Source organism: Apium graveolens, chromosome 1 (assembly GCF_009905375.1).
Source record: "Apium graveolens cultivar Ventura chromosome 1, ASM990537v1, whole genome shotgun sequence".
In the NCBI taxonomy this organism is placed as follows: Eukaryota; Viridiplantae; Streptophyta; class Magnoliopsida; order Apiales; family Apiaceae; genus Apium; species Apium graveolens.
In genome coordinates, this window is record NC_133647.1 from 180,519,322 (window position 1) to 180,542,486 (window position 23,165).

The window sequence follows — 23,165 nt, forward strand, 5'->3', positions numbered from 1 at the left end:
CTCGTAGTTCGATGGTGGGCTCCATTCTCTCCACAAGCTCACGGTGTTCACCCTGTTAGGGCTTCTAGCATTTCACCGATAATCTGGGCTCAAGGATCTGTCCCTTCTCTTGGATCGCCCCTTGGAGTTATGGGTACTGTCATTCTTTTTTGTTTCTGCAAGCGACTGCTCAATTGCTTTGAACGACTCCGCCCGCGCAAGCACGTCAGCTAGTGACACAGGGTCCTTCCCTTGTAGGTGCATCCAGAAATCCGTTCCCACACGCAACTCAGCTATAAGCAGTATTTTCAGTGTCTCATCGGTTGCACCCCTCACCAAAGTGGATTCAGCATTAAACCTCTTGAAATACAAAGTCAAACTTTCTCCTTCCTTTTGTTTCACATTAGCCAGTGTGGTAACAGGTGGTGTGTACTTCACTGCGGCTTGGAATTGTGTCAAAAATAAAGTTTTCATCTGTTCCCAGGATGTGATCACACCTGGACCAAGTTTTTGGAACCACTGCTGAGCGCCTTCTCTAAAAGTGGCTGCCAGGAGACGGCATCGAGCCAAATCAGGTACTTGATATACGTCCATTTCAATGTTAAAACTCCCCAGGAATTCCACAGGATCAGAGTTCCCATGAAAACGCAAGTCATTGGTTGTGTTCCTGTATCCTGCAGGCAATTGCACCTCCCTCACAACAGCAGCAAAAGGAGAAGGAGCTTGCGCAGTCGCCATTACTCTTCCTCCCTCAAGATGGTTGAGCAACCTCTTGAGGTCGTTCACATTAAACGTCCCTATCCCAGGAATGGTTTGAACATTAGGTTGTTGGGGTTGCTCTGCGACTTGCTGTAATTCCCCTTGATTACCCCCCGGGTGTGGCGGTGGATCTCGCCGCCCCTCACCCTGAGGCTGCGGCTGTGGCATGTTACCATCTTGGTTTTGAATATTTTCCCGCACGCGAGGTTGCTCTTGACCGCGTCGCGAAATTTCATCATTGTTTTGCATTCTTACTTGAATTCGCCCGCCGTCCTGGTCATGAGGACGCGCCCCAGACCCATTACCAGTAGCACTGTGGGAAGCTACGGGAATAACGACAGGGGTTTCTCCAGCAGAGGGTGCTCCACCTCTCCTACCATTGTAGGGTGCTCTTCCGTATTGATATCCCATTCTTCCTCGTCCATTCCTCTGATATCCCCGGTAGTAATTCCCGGGCCTTGCTCGCGGAGGGGCACGCTCGTGCTCGCGGTGCCGCGCCCCGTCATCCCTTTGGAATACAGGGGGCACACGCGTCGTGTCACGGGGCCTCGCTTCTCCGGTGTTTCCTTCTTTTTGCCATTCGACCAGCAACATCCTCAAATCGTCGTCTTCCAACCTTATGCCAAGCCTCCTTTTCAAGGCTGAGAGATCCCTTCCTCCCTCATCTTGATTTTGAGTGTTCTCCGCACGATGACGCTCGTCCATCGTACGCCCAGACCTATGTGGGTGTGGCACCACCTGGTTACCAAGGCGAGGCTTTTCCCTACCCTCGGTGTCCTCATCAACAAGCTCCACAATAGGCTCTACATCATCAGAATATTCCAAGCGCCGCGGAGTGATTCGCGGGTTTTCCCCGCTGCCCTGGATGTCTCCTTCAACTACAGGGGCTTTCCCCAAGGCATGACCGTGACGGGGAAACGACGACCTCTCCTCGTCCTTCGACGCTCCACCGTGTTCAGTCTTGAGTGAAAACTGTTAAGGGTATCCCCCATGCGATACAACTGCTCCAAGATATCAGCGGTTCTGATGAGAACTGGAGGTGTCCCCCCCACATCCGGAGCTCTTGGTGGATCCGCCATGCTTCTGGAAATGTAGGGTTCATGGCGAGTGTAGCCTCCCCCGCCTTCTCCTTCAGATCTGCTGTCACTTCCATCATAAGAACTTCCATCACGATTATAAGACATCTTTTCCTCCTAAGATTATGACCTTAATTAGCAGTTTCTCCTTCTAGCGCCAATTTGTTGACGGAGGAATCTGGTAACAACAAAGATTGAGGTTTCTCGCCGGAACTAAAATCTGTGACGGTGGTTCTTTACCGGAAACTTAAGCGGTGTGTGGTGGTTTGTGATTGTTTTAGGCTGAGATTGATCAGAGTAAGTGGTGGCTCTCTTATCAGCTCTCAACTTCTTACCCTCTCAATGTGCCTACGTACCCTTTATATAGGGATCAAGCCTGACGTAGTTCTCGTAGAACAAGAAATCTAATGGGCTTAGACTTTTTATTCCTAGGTCCAGTAGAAGCCCATCCAAAGTCCGTCTTCCGCTAGCTTTAGGAATGTCCAACTATGAGGCCCAACCGCAAAGGCCCAAGGCTCGTCCGTAATCGCAGGACTTCACGGATAGTGCATCTCCCTGCGCAAGGATAACACTCCGCTACAGCTATCTCCCTTGATATACGGACGCAGGTATAACCACAGTTCACCCTAAGTGCCAGACGCGTCCCTGTCCCCCGAATGAGGATAACCCACCAGATAGCAGGACAGGTGATCCCAAGCTCTTGGGTGCAAAGTGCAGGATGACTCCAAAGTTCTCCAACGAGGACACCCGTTGAATACAAGAACAGAGTTCCCAAAGCACACACCAAAGTTAACCCCGCATCCCCAACGAGGACACCCGTTGAATACCGGAGGAGGCCTTCAATCATCAGGCATACCCCTAGAGGCCTTCAAGCTTTTTACAGATATCCCCCTCCTTGACCGTCTCAAGAAGGGAATTCTTCAAAGTGTACCTGCAACAAATACATTAGTAAAAATAACTTCCATTGCTCCTCCCCATGCAAGCTCTGTCCTGAACTCAACATCAAAAGTATATTGACCAAACACAGGACGCGTCCTAACCCATTGGGCGCGTCCTCACCTTCATAAATCCAACCCAGTTTCCTCATCAATCGTTCCTTATAGCATGCCAAAACCACAGGACGTGTCCTAGCTGAGACAAGCGCGTCCTCCCACTTCCATTGCCACAAGATCACATTTACCAGGTAATTTTCCCAATGTTGACGCGTCTACCAAAAGTGGGCGCGTCCATATCCAAGCTTCGCTATTACCAGACCATAAAGCACCAAATCAAATATATTCGCGTCCTATGTGCCAGGACGCGTCCTATCCTTCCACAACGCAGTATCGGGTTTGACCGTATGTAATCCGCATTTGACCCGAATCAACTCAATGCCAAATTTCGGGTATAACAGCTTGCATTACCGGAGATTTCTGGGGGTACTCGAGGGGTACAGTGATGTAAGTTGGATAGCTAAGAAATCTGGTTCCAATGGAGTGACTGGATAAGTGTTTACCCTTACGGGTGGAGCAATGTCCTGGAAGTCTTCTAGACAGACTTTGATTACTCGGTCTACTTTTGAGGCTGAGTTGTGTGCACTTGATGCCACGGGGACGGAGGATGAATGGTTATATGGACTCATGAGTATGTTACCTGTAGTAAGCAAGCCGCTTCCTTCCATTTCTGTTCATTGTGATAGTCGTACAACTATCGACAAAGTCAGAAGTGTAAAGTATAATGCTAAAACAAAGAGACACATCCAAGTTAGACTAAAGTCTATAAGAGGTCTTGTTTCTGATAGGATTATTGCTATAGAGTTCATAGGAACTCAGGATAATATAGCAGATCCGCTAACTAAAGGGCTTGAGCATGCTATAGTCCTTAAGTTGAGGTTGGGGATGAGACTGGTAACCCATCATAATTCATCAACAGCGGGAACCCAATACACCTGAGAGGAGATCCCTCGAAGTGTATTCAATGTGGTAATAACAAGTTGTAAGGATGAATTGGCAGTACCTCTACCATATATATTTAGATACTTATGTATCTGAGTCTATCCCCTGTAAACCTTAAGAGGTACTTGAACTGCTAGTTAGCAAGAGTTATTTGAACTCTGAATGGGGTCAAGTCGTTTGACGAGATGATAGCAGTACATCTCTGGAGTTACCCAACTAAGCGAATGTAATTGTGTGGTCGCAATTAGAGAAAATGGTTATTCCTCAAAACATTCGACGAACAGGATCGAGACATGACCATTAACGTCTCAAAGCCGTAGATTGGCACCATAGCCTTTAACTTGTCGTCGTCTATGGAGTGTGGTTACACCCAACGGATAAAGATTCAAGGTGAAACATTCCATCTGTATCCGATAGCCATCGAAGTAGAGGACTTAGGAGGGTTCAAACCCGGAAGGGTACCGACTCTGAAAAAACATGTCATGTATAAAATCTGGTATGTAATTTAATTATGGATTTGTGGGGGATTGTTAGAAAATGGAAAGTTTCAGGCACATTTTATATATGTTCTTGATATGATTTCCGGAAGCCAACACTTGGAGGTTGTTCCTTGACATGAGTACTTAAACTTTCATATTTGGATCTTAGACATTTTCTTAGTGGAATCCATGAATATATTGAGACAAAGTTGCTTGTTTGAAATGGGTTATGGGGATTTTATCCCACATTGATATTGTAAAAGAAAGATATTGAGTTTATATAGCATCTTGTGTTAGTGTTGTTTACAACTACTAGCATAAGTGGAATGCTTGTGTGGCCTAGTGCTAGTGGGAACTCTTATATTTTTCTTTTCTATTACAAGTTTAATTATTTATATTGATTATTTAATTATTAATATTAAATATATTGAGTAAGGATTATTTTAATCATATTCTAAATATATTTTGTAATATTAATATTAATTAATCAGGATATAATATAAATAATAAGGAAAACCCATTTTGTTTACTTTTTCTGTTTTGTTACTTGGTGTACCACATTGAGTAAAATAAAAGATGTTAGGTCTCACACACTGTAGAAGGGGGTTGAATACAGTGTTTATCACAATCAAATCGAATATAAGAACACAGAAAACAGATTTTATCTAACAGAATAAACTCTGTTACAATATGGAATTGTCCTCTCTCAGTGATGAACAACTTATCACGAGAGCTGCTAGGGTTACAATGAATAATAACTTTGATTATGATAACACATATGGTGTAAACCCTATATCTGTGTTTATATACTACACAATTACAAGATAAATTCTAATTGATATGGAATATAATTCTGCTTCCTAAAATATTTTAACTAGTTATCTTTTCTTCCAAGTATTATATTCTTCATAAAATTCCTTCTTCATGCATATCTCTTCTTGCGTTTGTCTTGATCTTCTTTCCTTTCAATCAGCCGCCTTCCTTATCTGAAAGTCTCCTTAAATCCTGATATTATCTCCTGATAAATATCTCCTGATAACTTAAGCTCTGACAACTTAAGTTCTGATATCTTAAGTTCTGACTTCAGTATAAGTACTGATTTCCAGTTAGGTACTGATTTGTCCTGTTAAGTAAGATCTGAAAACTAAACACAAATTATATTAGTCATGACATTATCAAATATATCTAACAATCTCCCCCAACTTGTAAATTAGCATAATATACAAGTTTAACAGATAATTGATGATGTCAAAAACATCAAGTACAAATGCATGAAAATTTGACTAGATAACTACAACTTACAGCCCTTGTAGCTTTACCATCCTCAAGGTCTGATAACAGCTTCAGTCTGTATACACATCATAATTTAAGCAGTTGTAGATCTTTGACTTGGCTTCAATTACTGATCTCTTTGATATCAGGAGTTGTTCTGAGATAGTTCTTTAACAAACATCTCTCAGCATATTCAAGTTCATTAACCATCCTCCTTTTAGCATTCTTCAATTCAACTGTATCTTCACCAATTTGAAAGATAGCAGCCCTGAGATCATTTATTCTAGCTTTCCTTATATCCTGATCTAGTCTGATTAAATATGCCTTGTCAGACTCAAGATTAAATTCCACAGCCTTATAACCCAAAAAAGTAGTTATAATCTTAGTAGAGTTAGGCTTCATCTCGACAATATCACCTTTGTGATCTCTGTACTTGGGACAATATGTGCTGTCAGACTTTACAGAGTAAAGCTTCTTCTGTCTTTGAATTTGAGTCTTCAAATAATTTGCAGTACTATCCGTTAATCTGTTCTTCACTTGAAGTAAGAATAGAACATGTTCCAGTTCCTCAAAATACTTCAGTGGTATAGCATTCTGCCTAATATGGTATACCCTTCTATCTGTTATAAAATATAACAAGATGTGTTCTTTCAAAAATGTTTGGTAAACCATCTGTACAGATTCAAGTTGATTCAATCTTTCAGGAGTTGCTCCAACACCTGGTTCACTTAAAGAAGTTGGATCGTTGGTTGTGTTCTGTCTTCTTCTTTCATCAGCACTACCCAATCCAGATTTATCTCTGGCTTCTTTTCCTGTAACAACTCTTGCTTCAAAACCATTTGTTGCAGTCTTCAAAGATCGAGTCTGTTTAGCTTTGGTGAATCCTGGTAGGAGTAACTTTGAAGGTTTAACATGAGCAATGTCAGAGGTTTCCTTTTCCTTATCTTCTAATATCAAGCCAACTTGAGCTATGTCAGAAGTTGCTTGCTTCACTGTCATATCAGAACTTACTATATCTTGACTCTGAACAACATGAGCCATGTCAGAGGTTGTTTGAGAAATCTTCATTTTTATCAGAGTAAGACTATCATCTTCATCAATTATTTCTTCATCCATGAATGGCACATAAACCTTTACAGGTTCATCAACTTTTTCTTTGCCCTTGGACCTTGGATCTATCTCCACTTGTGATTTGGCTTTAGTTGCCTCAGGATTTGTCCTTTCTTTTATGACAATGCCTTTAGCCTTAGGAAGTTTCTTTTCAACAACAGAAGCTTTAGATTTGGAGTTGACTTTTTCTAACTTAAGTCTAGCTTCTTCTTCCTTTAGGCTCTCAAAGTCCATTCCTGGATTTTCTTTCAGAAATAACTGTCTTGAAATTTCCTCATCAAGTTCCAGATGTTCATCAGAACTTATCCTTTTACCGGTATCAGAACTTATTCTTCTCCCAGTATCAGAACTTGTTCTTTGACTTGTAGTTCCAGCTTTGCTTGATGAAAAACCTTTACCTGACCATGACCTCCACCCATTCCAGAGTTTCCCTGGTCATCTTTTTCATCATCCTTTCCCTTCAGCGTCTTAACAGTTTTGCATTTGGACTTAATTATTTTCTCCCCCTTTTTGGCATCAGCAGGTAAAAGAAAAGAGACAAGCAATTCCACTGAGGATTGGATCTCATTGAGTTGATTTTGATGAGAAGCTTGATTCTTCAAAATTTCATCAATCTGAGCCTGTTGCTTCTCCTGAGTTTTCTCAATGTACTCAATTCTATCAAAGGTAGGTTTGAAAAACCTTTTCTTGTCCAGCTTGACAAGCATATCTTGTTGATTTATGGATTCTTGAATCTTGTCTACCTTGGCCTGAGTTACAGATTGTTGACCTTGAAGGTGCCTTGTACTTAGTGCAGTAACTCTGAGCTGTGTCTTGAAATCATCATTGACTAGCATCTCATCAGCTTTGGTCAAGTGCTCAGCAAGTATGGTTGAAGAAGGAACAAAATCAACTTTGTTCCATTCCTTAGTCCACTCCCTCCCTCTAGGAGTTTCACTCCAAGGTACTGGTGCATCTTTTCTAACAAACTTCTTGATTAATTCAGCTTTGTTTGGAGCTTGTTGAGGTGCATGTCCTGATGGACCAGCTGCATCAGCATCTACATTGGCAGCAGCTTCACCAATAAGTTCAGCATTAACAACATCAGAACTTATAGAATCAGCATCATCAACATCCTCTGATAAAAGAATAGTATGAGAGGCTATTGAGGCTTCAACATCATCCTCTAAGTGTTGATCTCCAACTAAGTTCTGATTAACAGCCAAACCTTGATGCCCACCTAAAATCTGATTTTCATCATCCAGATTCAGAATTGGTGTAGTAGGAATATCTTCATTAAAATCAGCATCTAGAATTGGTGTTGTTGGTGGAGTGATTTGAGTTGGTGGAGCTTCTAAGTACAAAACCTCAGGCACAATCAAGTTATGAATATCAATCTCAGCACTTGTACCTGGGTCATCAGTATGTACTTGTTCAATTATAGGTGACATAGGAGGAGTAGGCACTCTGTCTTGAGCAGTTTCTGGTTGTGCTGAAGGAAGTGATTCAATAACAATTGGTTCTGTTGGGATCAGAGATTCCTGACCCCCTTCCTTAGCTGCTTCCTCATCTTCTGATTCTGACTCAACTGTGTCCCTGTGAGCTCTTTGCTTTTTCATTTTCTTCAAGGGTGGAGACACTGTAGGAGCTTTATCATCAGGATTTAGCTTTCTAAGCCTTTTGAGAGGCCTAGAACTCCCAGTTACAGTGTCATTCTGAGAAGAGATCTTCTCAGTTTCTACTACAACAGGTTCAGACATGGAAACATGTTCCTCATTTTCTGACTCATCTCTCAGAACATGTTTCCTTCTCTTCTGTTGAGTCTGAGGTACTGTCTTAGTCCTCTTGAAGATGAAGGCTTCACAAGATGTGCTGAAGGTTGAGATGACTGTGATGGTTTGAAATATATCCTGATTGAGGGTTGAGTAGGTTGAGGTTGAGAAGTTTGAGGTGTTTGTGTAGATGTGGTATGTTCTGATGGGTGTTGTGGTGGCTGGGATGTGGGTTGAACATCAGGATAAACAGATGTGTAGGTTTGAGGATCAACATTTACCAGTATCTGTTTCACTAACTGAGGTATTTGTAAGGGTCTAACCACTTGTTTCTTAATGTCAGCATTTAACAAATCATTAAAAACCCTTTTTGCAAGCTTAAAGGGTGGAATTAAATCAGTGGTAGGTTGGGGTTCATTAGCACAACAAAAAATATATATAAGCTGACAGAATCTAGCAAAGTATACTACATTCCTATCCTCTGTCATCCTATCCCCTATGAAACCTAGCACAACACTTGCAAAATCAAAGTGAGTTTGATGAATAGGAGCATACCCGATTTGCTGACTCATGATTGGAATAACATCAAAGTTGGAGCATTTATTGGCGAATGCCTTAGTGATGCAATCAAAGAAAAAGCTCCATTCTTTCCTGATATTTGCTCTTTTCAGTTGTCCAAGCTTTCCCAAACTTTTCTCATAACCCAAACTGACCATAAGCTGCTGTAGAACAGGGTCCTCCACTGTTGAGAATGTACAGCCTTCTGGTAAGTGGAGAGCTTTGCAAACTGCCCCAGGAGTAACTACATGTTGAACATCATTTACTTCAAATACGATGCTTGGAGTACCAGTAGCACCACCATCATCAAAAATTCCAGTCCTCCAAAACGTCAGTAGTTGTTGGCTTGAAATGGTTTGAGGTTGGGTCAAAGCATACCCAATCTCACTATTTGCTAAGAAATCTTGCACAAAGTGCAAATCTGATGGAGCTTCAGTCTTGTTCAAGATTGCAGCATAGTTATTTGGTACAAACTTGGCTCCATCAACAATTAAATCCTTGGGCGCCATTAGAAATAAGTGAGAAACTTGTTTGCCTGAAAGGTGTTTGTTGAAATGTCTGTATAGTGAACCGTCAGAAAATGTGAGAGAATAAGAAAAGAGAGAGAGAGTGAAATAGAATAAAAATATGAATAAAAGATTTGAAAATCTTTTATCTCTTTTACTTAGACAACCCACGTTACAGCAGTTAATGAGGAGTGGAACAGACCTTTACATCTGTCAAACATGCAGCAGTTAAGGTAAAAGTTAATGGGCACGGTAAATAAGCAATTATGACTTTGCACGTTCAGTTTTAAAAAAAACTGTTCCCACTAAACAAATGATTATTACTGCTTTATCTCACATAAACCAATATTCTGAAAAAAAATGTGACCGTTGAGGTAATGACCAAAAATAAACCAAGTAAATAAATACTGCCACTTCAGCATCAGAACTTGATTATTATCAGAATTTAAAAGTCATCAGAATATGGCTTCTTAACTCGAAAAGTGAATGTTTATTCCTGTAATTCTTCACACAAATACTGATATGGGTACATCAGAACTTAATCATCATAACTTCCATTAGAACTTGTCCTTAGAATTTATGCAACTAACACTTAAACAGTTCATCCAAAATAACATTTATCACCACAATAATTTTCATCATTCATATGGAGTGTATGTATGTGCATTAAGCTAAATATCAGACAAAGAGTAAAGTCTGATTCACTTCAGTACATCTTAGAAATAAGGCATAACTAAGAACTTTGTTTAAAATCTGTCATTATTCTGAAGTCTACTATAGAATGAGTTCATGCATGAGTCCACCTCAACTGTTTTGTGCTCATTTTATGCATCTTTTGAAATTCCTTTTTACAGTGACTTCTCAGTGTAAGTGAGTCACAACTGCTTATCAGAATTTATGCTATTATCAGATTATTTCTCCAGTAATCAGAGAATGTGAAAAGTCACCAAGAAAACTTTATTTTGATTTTCTAATGCATATTACTTAATACCAGCAATGCACTTGGGTCTTCCCTTCCATATTTTTTAATCTAGATCTCAAAGGAGTACCTAATTTTTATTTCTTTTCTTTTCTATTGATAAGTGAGGCTTATCAGCACTTAGTACATCCATCAGATTTACTAACATCAGAACTTAACAGATAAGAAGCACTATTCTAGTTTTTGACTTAGTAATAAGATACACAAAGTAAACTTCAACTAAGCTCAATATCAAAATTCGCTTGTGTTAAGAGATTTCCACATAAACAATTACTTCAGACATGGGATCTTTAGTATATTAAAGACTACTAGTTCAGCATCTAGCATAATCATCCTCATTGGATTGAATAGTCACAGAAACATTCATATCACTATCAGAGTTTAGAAATTCACATCAGACAACAATCATCATTTAAGCAAATTTTCAATTTAGGCACATAATTCACAAAGATAGTAATATCTGTAAATACTGATCATAAAGTCTGATGTATCAGAACATAAACTAAGCAGATTTAGAAAAAGAACCTGAAACCATTCCAAGTTCATTTACCAATCTTGTAAAGGTTGCTTCACATAGTGGTTTTGTGAAGATATCTGCTAGTTGTTGATCTGTTGGAACAAAATGCAATTCCACTGTACCTTCATCCACATGTTCCCTTATGAAGTGGTACCTAATGCTGATGTGCTTTGTCATTGAGTGTTGAACTGGATTACCTGTCATAGCAATAGCACTTTGATTATCACAGTAAATAGGGATTTTAGAATATATTAACCCATAATCCAGTAACTGATTCTTCATCCAAAGAATTTGTGTACAACAGCTTTCTGCAGCAATATACTCTGCTTCTGCAGTAGATGTGGAAATTGACTTCTGTTTCTTGCTAAAGCAAGAAACTAATCTGCCTCCAAGAAATTGGAAGCTTCCACTTGTGCTTTTCCTGTCAATTTTGCATCCTGCAAAATCTGCATCTGAGTAACCTATTAGCTTAAAGTCTGATTCTCTAGGATACCACAATCTCAGATCAGTTGTACCCTTAAGGTATTTGAAAATTCTTTTCACATCTGTTAAGTGAGGTTCTCTTAGATCTGCTTGTTGCACAAAGACAGGTAGCATACATGATATCAGGTCTACTTGCAGTTAGATAGAGTAGTGAGCCAATCATACCTCTGTAATCAGTAATATCTACTGATGTACCAGTATCCTTATCCAATTTTGTTGCAGTGGTCATATGAGTGGATGCACTTGAACAATCTTGCATTCCAAATTTCTTCAACAAATTTCTGGTGTACTTAGATTGACAAATAAAAGTTCCTTCTTCATTCTGCTTGACTTGAAGGCCCAGAAAATAGCTAAGTTCTCCCATCATACTCATTTGATATCTTGACTGCATTAGCTTGGCAAACCTTTTACAAAGTCTGTCATTTGTAGAACCAAAAATGATATCATCAACATATATCTGCACCAAAAGTAAGTCCTTTCCATGGTTAAGATAAAACAGTGTTTTGTCAATAGTCCCTCTGTTAAATCCACTTTCCAGAAGAAACTGAGCTAATGTCTCATACCATGCTCTTGGAGCTTGCTTATGGCCATAAAGTGCTTTGTCAAGTATGTAGACATGATTAGAAAATTTTGAATCTACAAAACCTGGAGGTTGTTCAACATATACTTCTTCTTCCAATTCTCCATTAAGAAAAGCACTTTTTACATCCATTTGAAACACTGTAAACTTTTTGTGAGCAGTATAAGCCAAAAATATCATTATGGCTTCTAATCTAGCAACCGGTGCAAATGTTTCATCATAATCAATTCCCTCCTATTGAGAATATCCTTTTGCAACTAGCCTTGCTTTATTCCTTATAATTATGTCATCACTATCAGTTTTGTTTCTGAACACCCACTTTGTACCAACTACACATCTGTTCTTTGGTCTTGGCACTAGGGTCCAGACTTTATTTCTTTCAAATTCATTTAACTCTTCCTGCATTGCTTGCACCCAATCAGTATCTTGAAGAGCTTCTTCCACTTTCTTTGGTTCCGTCTGAGAAAGAAAAGAGTGATAGAGACATTCATTTGATGTAGTTGTTCTAGTTCTGACACCTGCATCAGGATTTCCAATAATTAAGTCAGGTGTATGTGCTTTAGTCCACTTCCTTGTAGATGGAAGGTTTTCTCTAGAACTGGATGCTCCCCCATGATCCATGCTGTCTTCATCAACCTTTTCTGATGCTCCCCCTGAAATTATGCTCTCTGAGTTGGATCCTTCAAAATTGGAGTTCCCAGAATTATCAGGACTTGGCCCATCAGAACTTGATGAATCAGGACTTGAAGAACCAGTTGTCGGTTCTGATGCTTCTTGAGATGTGGTTGTATCTTCAGTATGCTCCCCCTACACATGTGCATCTTCCTTTGGCGTAGTCACTACAGTTTCAATAACATCAGAGTTTAATCCATCAGAGTTTGCAGTATCAGGATTTAGACTGTCAGAATTTACAGTATCAGAATTTAAAACTTCATTCTCAAATCTCAGCTGATCATGATCATTGAAATCTTCAAGTCCTGTAATCTTCTTATCATCAAAAGAGACATTGATAGATTCCATGACAACTCTTATTCTTAAATTGTAGACTCTGAAGGCTTTTGTGGAAAGTGGATATCCAACAAAAATTCCTTCATCAGCTTTTAGATCAAATTTGGATAGCTGTTCAGGATGAGTCTTAAGAACAAAATACTTGCATCCAAATACATGAAAATACTTCAGATTTGGCTTATTTTTCTTCACCATCTCATATGGTATCTTTCCATGCTTGTTAATGAGTGTTGCATTTTGAGTAAAACAAGCAGTCTGCACAGCTTCAGCCCAAAAATAGGTTGGTAACTTTGCCTCATCAAGCATAGTCCGTGCAGCTTCAATGAGAGTTCTATTCTTTCTTTCAACCACTCCATTTTGCTGTGGAGTTCCAGGAGCAGAGAATTCCTGCTTGATTCCTTGGTCTGTGCAGAACTCTTCCGTAATCAAATTCTTGAACTCAGTGCCATTATCACTTCTTATGATTTTCACAGAGTCTTTAACCACTTTATCCAGTTGTTTGACATGATCAATCAAGATAGATGCAGTTTCACTTTTTGTATGCAAGAAATACACCCATGTGTATCTGGTGAACTCATCCACTATGACCATAGCATATTTCTTCTTTGCAATAGACATGACATTCACTGGACCAAATGGATCAACATGTAGTAGGTGATAAGGCTCAAGAATTGAAGATTCAGTCTTGCTCTTGAATGAAGATTTTCTTTATTTTGCCTTTTGACAGGAATCACAAAGGCCATCAGGAGCAAATACTGATTTTGGCAAACCTCTCACAAGATCTTTCTTGACTAGTTCATTTATATTGTTGAAATTTAAATGAGAGAGTTTCTTGTGCCAATTCCAGCTTTCTTCAATTGATGCTCTACTTAACAGACAGATTGCAGAACCATCAGTACTTGTTGAAAGCTTGGCTTCATAAATGTTACCATGCCTGTATCCTTTCAGAACAACTTTGCTTGTAGATTTGCTTACAACTTCACAGTGTTCTTCAAAGAAATCCACATGATAACCTCTGTCACAGATTTGACTAACACTCAGCAAATTGTGTTTAAGTCCTGAGACTAGAGCTACTTTTTCAATGATGACATTCCCCAGATTGATATTGCCATATCCCAAAGTTTTTCCCATGTTGCCATCTCCATAAGAAACACTTGGGCCAGCTTTCTCCACAAAGTCTGATAGCAGGGCTTTATTTCCAGTCATATGTCTTGAACATCCACTGTCCAGAACTAGGATATTTTTCCTGTTGCCCTGCAATCACAAAGACCACTAATGATTAGTTTTAAGGACCCAGACTTGCTTGAATCCTTTGGCCTTATAAAGTTTGTTAACATTTGCAGCGGATTTAGCATCAGAGTTTATGTTAACATTTTTTTATCAGCATTTACACTATCAGACTTTGCATCAGAACTTACACTAGAAGGAATAATGCTAACTTTCTTTAAAGAAGGTTTTATTTGATACTAATCATAGTACAAACTATGATATTCCTTACAAGTATAAATGGAATGCCATAAACTACCACAATGAAAACAAGGATTTTGTGGCCTATATCTAACAGACTGACTCTTAACTCCTGACTTTGAAGGTAAGGAGTTTATGTTCTTATTTTTCCTGCAAAAAGAAGCCAGATGGTTAGAATTTCCACAGTTATAACATTTCTTTCTAGGAGCATTAGGAACAGGCTTATAATCATTACATTTATTCACACCTTCCTTTCCATTCCTATTTTTCCTAGGGAGCTTTACCTTGTTTACATTCTTAACATCTTTCAGCTTATGCTTAAGTTGCTTCTTTGTCATTAAGCCTATGTTAACTTCAGTTGGCTTATCCTGTTTTGGTTTGTCAGAAGTTAATTTCTCTTTAACTTCTGATTTATCAATATCAGACTTTACAGCTACAAACTTAACAGGATTTACCTTTGGCTTTTGTTTAACAACTATAGGCTCAATTTCTACAGTTCCCTTATCATTCTTATCATCTCCATAACCTAAGCCTTCTTTTTAGTTTCCACTACTTAACAAATTCTGAGTTGTTCTGCCAGAGTTAGTCCAAGTCCTGATAATCTCTCTTTCCTTTTCCAATTCAGTTTTTAGTGATTCATTTATTTTAAGTACTTCATCCCTAACATAAAAGGCATCATTTCTATCTTTCTGAGTTTGATGGAACATGACTAACTCTTTTTCTAAATAATTATTCCTATTTTTATAAGCAAGATTTTCAGAAGTTAATCTTTCACATGTTAAAGTTTGATCTCTATAACTAATGAACATGGTTTTAAGATATCTTCTCAACTTAGTAATATCATCAGTATGAAAGGCATAAGTAGTTTGAGGTACCTTTAACTCAGCATTATCAGAACTGCTATCAGCATTTGCCATCAAGACATAGTTCACCTCACTTTCAGAATCTGAAGTGTCTGTCCAGCTTTTCTTCTTTGTGACAAGAGCCTTGCCTTTGTCACTCTTCACTTTTTTGCAATCAGGACATATGTGGCCTTTCTCACCACAGTTGTAGCACTTGACATTTGAGTAATCTCCTCTGTCAGACTTTCCTCCTTTGCCTTCAGATTTTCTGAAACCCTTCTTATCAGAACTTGCACCTTTCCTGGAAAATTTCTTTCCCTTTCTGAATTTCCTGTATGCAATCATTGTGATTCCTTTTACCATAAGAGCACACAGCTTCATCATCTCTTCATCAACATCCATCTCAGGTAAGCTTTTAGTTTTTGAGTCATCATCACTATCAGAACTTGATGACTCAGTATCAGACTTTATGATGAGAGCTTTTCCTTTGCCTTTTCTTGAGGCAGCTGCTTTGGGGGATTCCTCCTCAGCCTTTAGAGCAACTGTCCTTGACTTTCTTCCATCCCTCTTGCTTCTTTGTTCCATCTCAAGTTCATGAGTCTTGAGCATCCCATAAATTTCATCAAGAGTTGTTTCTTCAAGATTATAGTTGTCTCTTATAGTGGTGGCCTTCAAATCCCAACTTTCAGGAAGAGCTAACAGGACTTTAAGATTTGAATCTTCAAGATCATATTCCTTGTCAACTAGTGACAAATCATTCAAGAGTTTGACAAATCTGTCATATAAACCAGTCAATGACTCATCAGGTTTTGAGTCAAAGTGCTCATACTCTTGAGTGAGTATAGTCTTCATGTTCTTCTTAATTGAATCAGTTCCCTGGCATCTTGTCTCTAAGGCATCCCATATCTCCTTTGCAGTCTTGCAGTTAATTATCCTATTTGACATGACATTATCAATGGCACTATGTAGCAAGTGTCGTACCTTAGCATCCTTAGCAATCGATGAGATATCTTCAGCAGTGTAATCACTCTTCTCCTTTGGAACAGACTTTGCTGGTTCACCTGCAACTACAACAGAGAGTTTGGTTGGCTTGTGTGGTCCTTCATTGATTCTGTCAAGGTATTCTGGATCTGTAGCTTCTAGAAACATAGACATCCTCACCTTCCATATGGGATATTCAGATGGTTTCAGCATGGGAACTCTAATAGTCTCATATCGATTATGTATTTGAGTCTTTGGAGGTTCTTCAGTTTTGGTAGGCTTGGTTGGAGTTTGTTCTTCTTCAGACATGATTGTTTTTGGATCTTAAACTGTTTGTGTGTTAACAGATCTGCTCTGATACCGCTTGTTAGGTCTCACACACTGTAGAAGGGGGTTGAATACAGTGTTTATCACAATCAAATCGAATATAAGAACACATAAAACAGATTTTATTTAACACAATAAACTCTGTTACAATATGGAACTGTCCTCTCTCAGTGATGAACAACTTATCACGAGAGCTGTTAGGGTTACAATGAATAATAACTTCGATTATGATAACACATATAGTGTAAACCCTATGTCTGTGTTTATATATTACACAGTTACAAGATAAATTCTAATTGATATGGAATATAATTCTGCTTCCTAAAATATATCAACTAGTTATCTTTTCTTCCAAGTATTCTATTCTTCATAGAATTCCTTCTTCATGCATATCTCTTCTTGCGTTTGTCTTGATCTTCTTTACTTTCAATCAGCCGCCTTCCTTATCTGAAAGTCTCCTTAAGTCCTGATATTATCTCCTGATAAATATCTCCTGATAACTTAAGTTCTGACAACTTAAGTTCTGATATCTTAAGTTCTGACTTCAGTATAAGTACTGATTTCCAGTTAAGTACTGATTTATCCTGTTAAGTAAGATCTGAAAAGTAAACACAAATCATATTAGTCATGACATTATCAAATATATCTAACAGAAGAAGAGTAACTTGAGATGCCTATATATTAAGAGGTACACTTGAGATAAATATAACACAAGTCTCGGTGCCTACCTCGCAAACATATATGAGTTGCTAAGGTTTTTTGGGCAAACTGAGGTGCGAGTCGCTGTTCATCATTATTGTTTCTGTGGCCAGATTGATCTGTTATTATTTTATCCTGGAAACGGTATTGCTGCATTCCATCACAGCTTAAGTGGGGGTAATAATTTCTTCAAGAACAGTCAAGTCTCTTGAAGGATTTGGCAACTCAGCTGTTGTGTTCTTCTTGTTATCAGAATTTGGAAAGCGTTAAGAGATAAGTTTTCTTTAATTTCTTTATCAATTACAGTCTCTGATTATAGTTTGTTATTGCCTTCGTGTTTTGTTTCGTTATTTGGTTATTTGGTCATTTGGTCATTTGCGTGTTCTTGTTATTATATATATAAATGTCCATTGTTGCTGTGTAGTTACGATTATACCAACTTATTCAACCTTATAGTTGACCCTATCACCCACAGAGAATCTACCGCTATCTTCTCTAAAATGGCCGATGTGAACAATAAATCTTCCGAAACTATGAAGATTAGAAACTTCAAATGTCACAAAGGGACCTTCAAGTATTCCGGTATCATATATCTGGCATCCTTGTTCAGCATAAAAGCTTGTTGATTCTAGAACTATAACAACATCATCACCAGCAGCAATACCTTCCAAAGAACTCCTGCCTGTGTAAATAGCTTTTATCACATTGCGATGATTCTTCAAGTAAATTTAAATCTGTCATGTGTAGTTGAAATCCCTTTCCTCTGCAATAGTTTTACCAGCTTGCTTGCTATGAGCATTCCTGGACCTTTCCCCGGACTCATTCATTGCTTTGTCGAAACCATAAACATCAACCATCAATCGTCTTTTTTTCCCCATTGACTGAGTCAAATCAACGGGAAGCCATAGGTATCCCACAAAAGAAATGCTTCCTGCCCACTTAGTGATGCAACCTGCCCATTTGGTGTTTTCCTTTGAGGAGCTTTAGCAGCCTTCTTGAATCTTGCAATTCCATTAATCAACGTCCTGTCAAAGCCTTTCTCCTCAAATGCAATAAAGTCCATGATTAGCTTTTCGTGTAGCTTTAGCTCAGGAAAAACTTTGCCATAACGTCCACCACAGCCTTCACCAACCCATTAGAAAAAATCCTCTATCAGCTTTTAAGACTCCAGGACCATAACTTACAGCTCGACGAAGAATTCGTCTGAGAACAAATTCACTTCCATGACAATCTGGATAACAACCATCAGCAATCAGCAGCCGACAGAGCTAGAATGTGATCGGCCACAACCCTGCAAGCCATGTCAATCTCGTCAACATCATCAGGCCCAACTTTTTCTGAATATGGATCAGCTCCTGTCGCCACTTGAATAGCATTAAGTATGGGTACAAACAAATCTGTTCCATAATTGCTCATCTTATTCTGCAGTATAAGTCAATCTTTCTAGCCCGTGCCCGTATCAACATGTTTAGCAAGCAAGGGATTTAGAGAGCCATCCGATTTCCTGTTGAACTCAATAAACACAAGGTTCCATACCTTGAGTACTGGTGGAGCATTCTTATTAACCAGAGAGGCAGCATCACACTTTAATTGATAATTCTGTCAAAGTGTATTTCACTACAAGGTCCACAAGGACCCGTATCACCCATCGCCCAGAAGTTATCCTTACAACCAAAAGCCAATACGCGTTCAGGTGGAAGATACTGAAGCCAGAGTTCCTTGCTTTCATAATCAGCCACAAGCCTTTCGGCACCTTCAAAATAATAGTTTCATCTATCGCCGGAGTTTGAAGTAGTCCGGAAATTTATATTAGTTATTAACTCATTATCCAGGTACTTTGTATTTTTATTTTAACTTGCAACTCGAACTTAAATTTATTAATTTTTTTTTGTGATTCTTAATATTTTATATTAAGTGATTAAATTATAAATTAAACCGCAATAACTGCAAATTCGTAACCGCAATTGATGCGGTTAAATGTAATTGTAAAATTTTCTAAAATTAATTTTCGCGGTTTGGTTTAACTTTTACTCAAAAATTAATCTGATTCGAACAGGGTGGGCCCCTAAATTGGACATATCAAAATCCTAAATTGGACATATCAAAATACCAATCTCAATTACAACAATTCTTTAGCTGGTTTGGGAACTTGAATATCCATTATTTTTTTTTGCTAATTACGCACACACATATTAATAATACTAGCCTAAAACCCGTGCGATCCACGGAGTGCACATATTTTTTTAATATTACATAATTTAAAAAAAATACTTGAATTCAATTCTTAATTTTGTTCATTTAAAAATTTAAATGATATGATTTCATGATAATTATATAAGTAAACGTATATGTTCATAACTTTTTATAACATTTAAACTTATTTAAAGTGATAACATTGGTAAAGGGGGAAGTATTATTATAATAAAATTATTATTTTAGTGAGGATAAAAATATAATGTCTCCATTATGTTGGTATCTTAAAAAACTATTATTTTAGCATGGTGATTACTTAATCGATTAACTATAACTCTATAAAAGATATTTGAAAAAGACAATATTACTGAGTGAACGATATAGTTTATTGATAATTATAAGTGTATTTTAAATAAAATTATGTTTTAAATAAAATCTGATTTTTTTTTCACATGAATATGATACGAATTATACTTAATCTAATATTAATTTAATTTATCTCAGATAAGTGATTTACATTATTTTATTTTAGCCTGATGCCCAATACACCGACCAAATCAAACTAATTATTTTTAGTTTAATTTTATTTTTTTAAAATTTCGGACCTATAAGATAATTTTGTTTTAGAGTGAATAATTAGTATATATGTTTTTTAGTCCAATTGTATTTTTATTTTAGGTTTGTGTTAGACTAAAACAATTGTATAATGTATTTTTTTTATCGTGGATATCCAAGTTCATTGGTATAATTTTTTTAGGAGGATTGACAGTATTATTGTTTTAACTTATCCCGAGTCACATTATATATCAACCAAATTTTAAGAATTATATTTAGTTTGTTTAAATTTAAATTAGCCCGAATTAACAAATTAGAATGATATAGAACTCAATATAAATTAAAATTTAAATTGGTAGAAGAAGTTGAATTTAAATATAAATTATAGTGATATAGAGTTCGATATAAAATATGATTGAAATTGGTAAAGTAATAGAGGAAATTGACTTCAATATAAGTTAAAATTAGAATTGAACGACCGAATAACTAGAATTAGAACAATTAAGTAAATGTAATTAAGTGGTACGACTGAGTACCAAACTTTTAATGTTTAATCTATTATAATATAATATAGTATAGAGAGTAAAGTTCTATGGAGTCCACCTTTAATTGGAGTCCTCGGAGTCCATATATGTTCTGCAAGTAAAATATAGCTTAAAATATTGCAAAACATATTATTTTTCGACAAACATCACTATTCTATCAAAAATCTTGTAGATTGCATACATTTTACAAGCAGAACATTGCAAAAATATATATTCTACAAAACATGTTTAGTTTGCAGAACATAAATGTTCATGTTGCAGAACATATTGCAGAACATACATATTGTACCGTAAATATATGAGATTTGCATGATTTTGTTGAAGTTATGCTATTTGTGTAACATGTTTTGCAAAATAACACGTTTTACAATATATTTTATTTGCAGAACGTAGATGGACTCCGAGGACTCCGATAAAAAGGTGGACTCCATAGAACTCAGCCCATAGTATAGATATGTAGGAAAACACCAGAAAGAATCTATTTCAAGACTATTATCAAAACTGGTACCATGATAAATACATGACCGCGCATACCTTTAGTCATGAATATGATAGCAGCATGCAAGGCGGGCGTCCCTTCAGGACCATCTAAAGCTGGATTGGTGCAAGCATGGCAGAGCATCTTGACTATATCGGTGTACCCCAATTTGGCCGCAAGATAGATCGGAGTTTCACCTTTACAGTTTTGAATATGTCTATGACTCTTGTCTGCATCTACCAACAACTTTGCGATATCCAGATTACCCTTACCCACTGCTACGTGTAAGGCAGTGTTCATGCTATCATTAGCATGCCAAACAAAAGCTTTATAAGATCCAATTAGATTAAATTTTGTGTCTGCTGAATGAACAGCTGGAAAAGAAGGCGAATATCTGGCTGCATTAATGAGGATTTTAACCACTTCAGCATGTCCATAATATGCTGCAAGGTGAAGTGCCGTTTCTTTCTTGGAATCCACCTTGGCCAACAGAATTTTTGTTGAAAACTTGTCCAGAATGAACTGAACTCGCGTCGTTATACCATCCATGGATTCAATGTGAAGGATGGTTCTGTCATCTATGGTTAGTCTACCAGCGTACATCTGCAGTTCACTTATGGCGTTGGTATCTCCCGCAATAGCAGCTGCGTACAAGGAATCTTTATCCATAATCAGAATTCTATATGTGTTTGTGTATTTACTTTACTCGGTAACAATGCTGTTATAGCCAAAATTTGGTATTGGATCATCTCGGGTCAAATATGGGTCAATTGAAATTGAATTGGGGCAAGAAGATGAATAATTAGGTTTTGGTCTACATTGTATGAAGCGAAGACGCGCCCTGTATATGTAGGATGCATCCATGATTGTGTAGGCTGTATTTTGGGTTGTCATATAAAGAGATGAGGAGGAAGATATTGAAAGGAGGAGGACGCGCCCAAGGCGCAGGACGCGCCCTGATAAGTAAAAATAATGAAATAAGCTGTACAGGTAATAAGGTTGTCATGCAAGGAGAATATGTGTATTTTACAAGGAGAGGACGCGTCCTGCCTCCTGGAGATGCACACTTTGGGATGGTTGAGTTTGTTCTCATTCAAAACAAAGCAAATAGAGATACTTGGAAGATATAGCAATATGTGGAGTTCGTAGCGTCAGGACGCGCCCAATCGTTCAGGACGCGTCCTATGTGTGAAGAATGCATGATCAAGAGTAAGTTTAAAGCAAGACAAGCGTGGAAGGAGCAATGGAGGATTATTTTCACTAACATATTTGTTGCAGGTACTCTTTGAAGAATTCCCTCCTTGAGACGGTCAAGGAGGGGGATGTCCGTCCGTGAAAAGCTTGAAGGCCTCCAGGGGTATGCCTGATGATTGAAGACCTCCTCCTGTATTCAACGGGTGTCCTCGTTGGGGATGCGGGATTAACTTTGGTGTGTGCTTTGGGAACTCTGTTCTTGTATTCAACGGGTGTCCTCGTTGGAGAACTTTGGAGTCATCCTGCATTTTGCACCCAAGAGCTTGGGATCACCTGTCCTGCTATCTGGTGGGTTATCCTCATTCGGGGGACAGGGACGCGTCTGGCATTTGGGGTGAACCGTGGCTATACCTGCGTTCGTAATTCAAGGGAGATAGTTGTAACGGAATGTTATCCTTGCGCAGGGAGATGCATTATCCGTGAAGTCCTGCGATTACAAACGAGCCTCGGGCCTTCGCGGTTGGGCCTCATAGTTGGACATTCCTAAAGCTAGCGGAAGATGAATTCTGGATCGGGCCTGGGAATATGAAGTCTAAGCCCATTAGATTTCTTATTCCCCAAGAACTACGTGGGCTTGATTCCCTATAAATAGGGATACGTAGGCAAATTGTGAGGGGTGGGAAGCGAGAGCCATAAGGAGCCACCACCAACCCTAAGCAATCTCAGCCCCCAATTTATCACAACCACCATACTCCGCTCACTTCAGGCGAAGAACCACCATCATAGATCTTGATTCCGGCGACGAACCTCAAATTTTGTTGATACCAAATTCCTCCGTCAACAAATGCGTTTCGACATGCGAGCTTTTCAACATTACTAATCTCTTTATATAG

At 38.3% G+C, this 23,165-nt stretch overlaps 1 pseudogene; it reads right to left on the reverse strand.

Annotated features, from left to right (window-relative positions):
- LOC141712466 (alanine--tRNA ligase-like) overlaps positions 1 to 21,747 on the reverse strand; it is a 48,929-nt pseudogene extending 27,182 nt beyond the window's left edge.
- Positions 21,748 to 23,165: the final 1,418 nt, after the last annotated feature.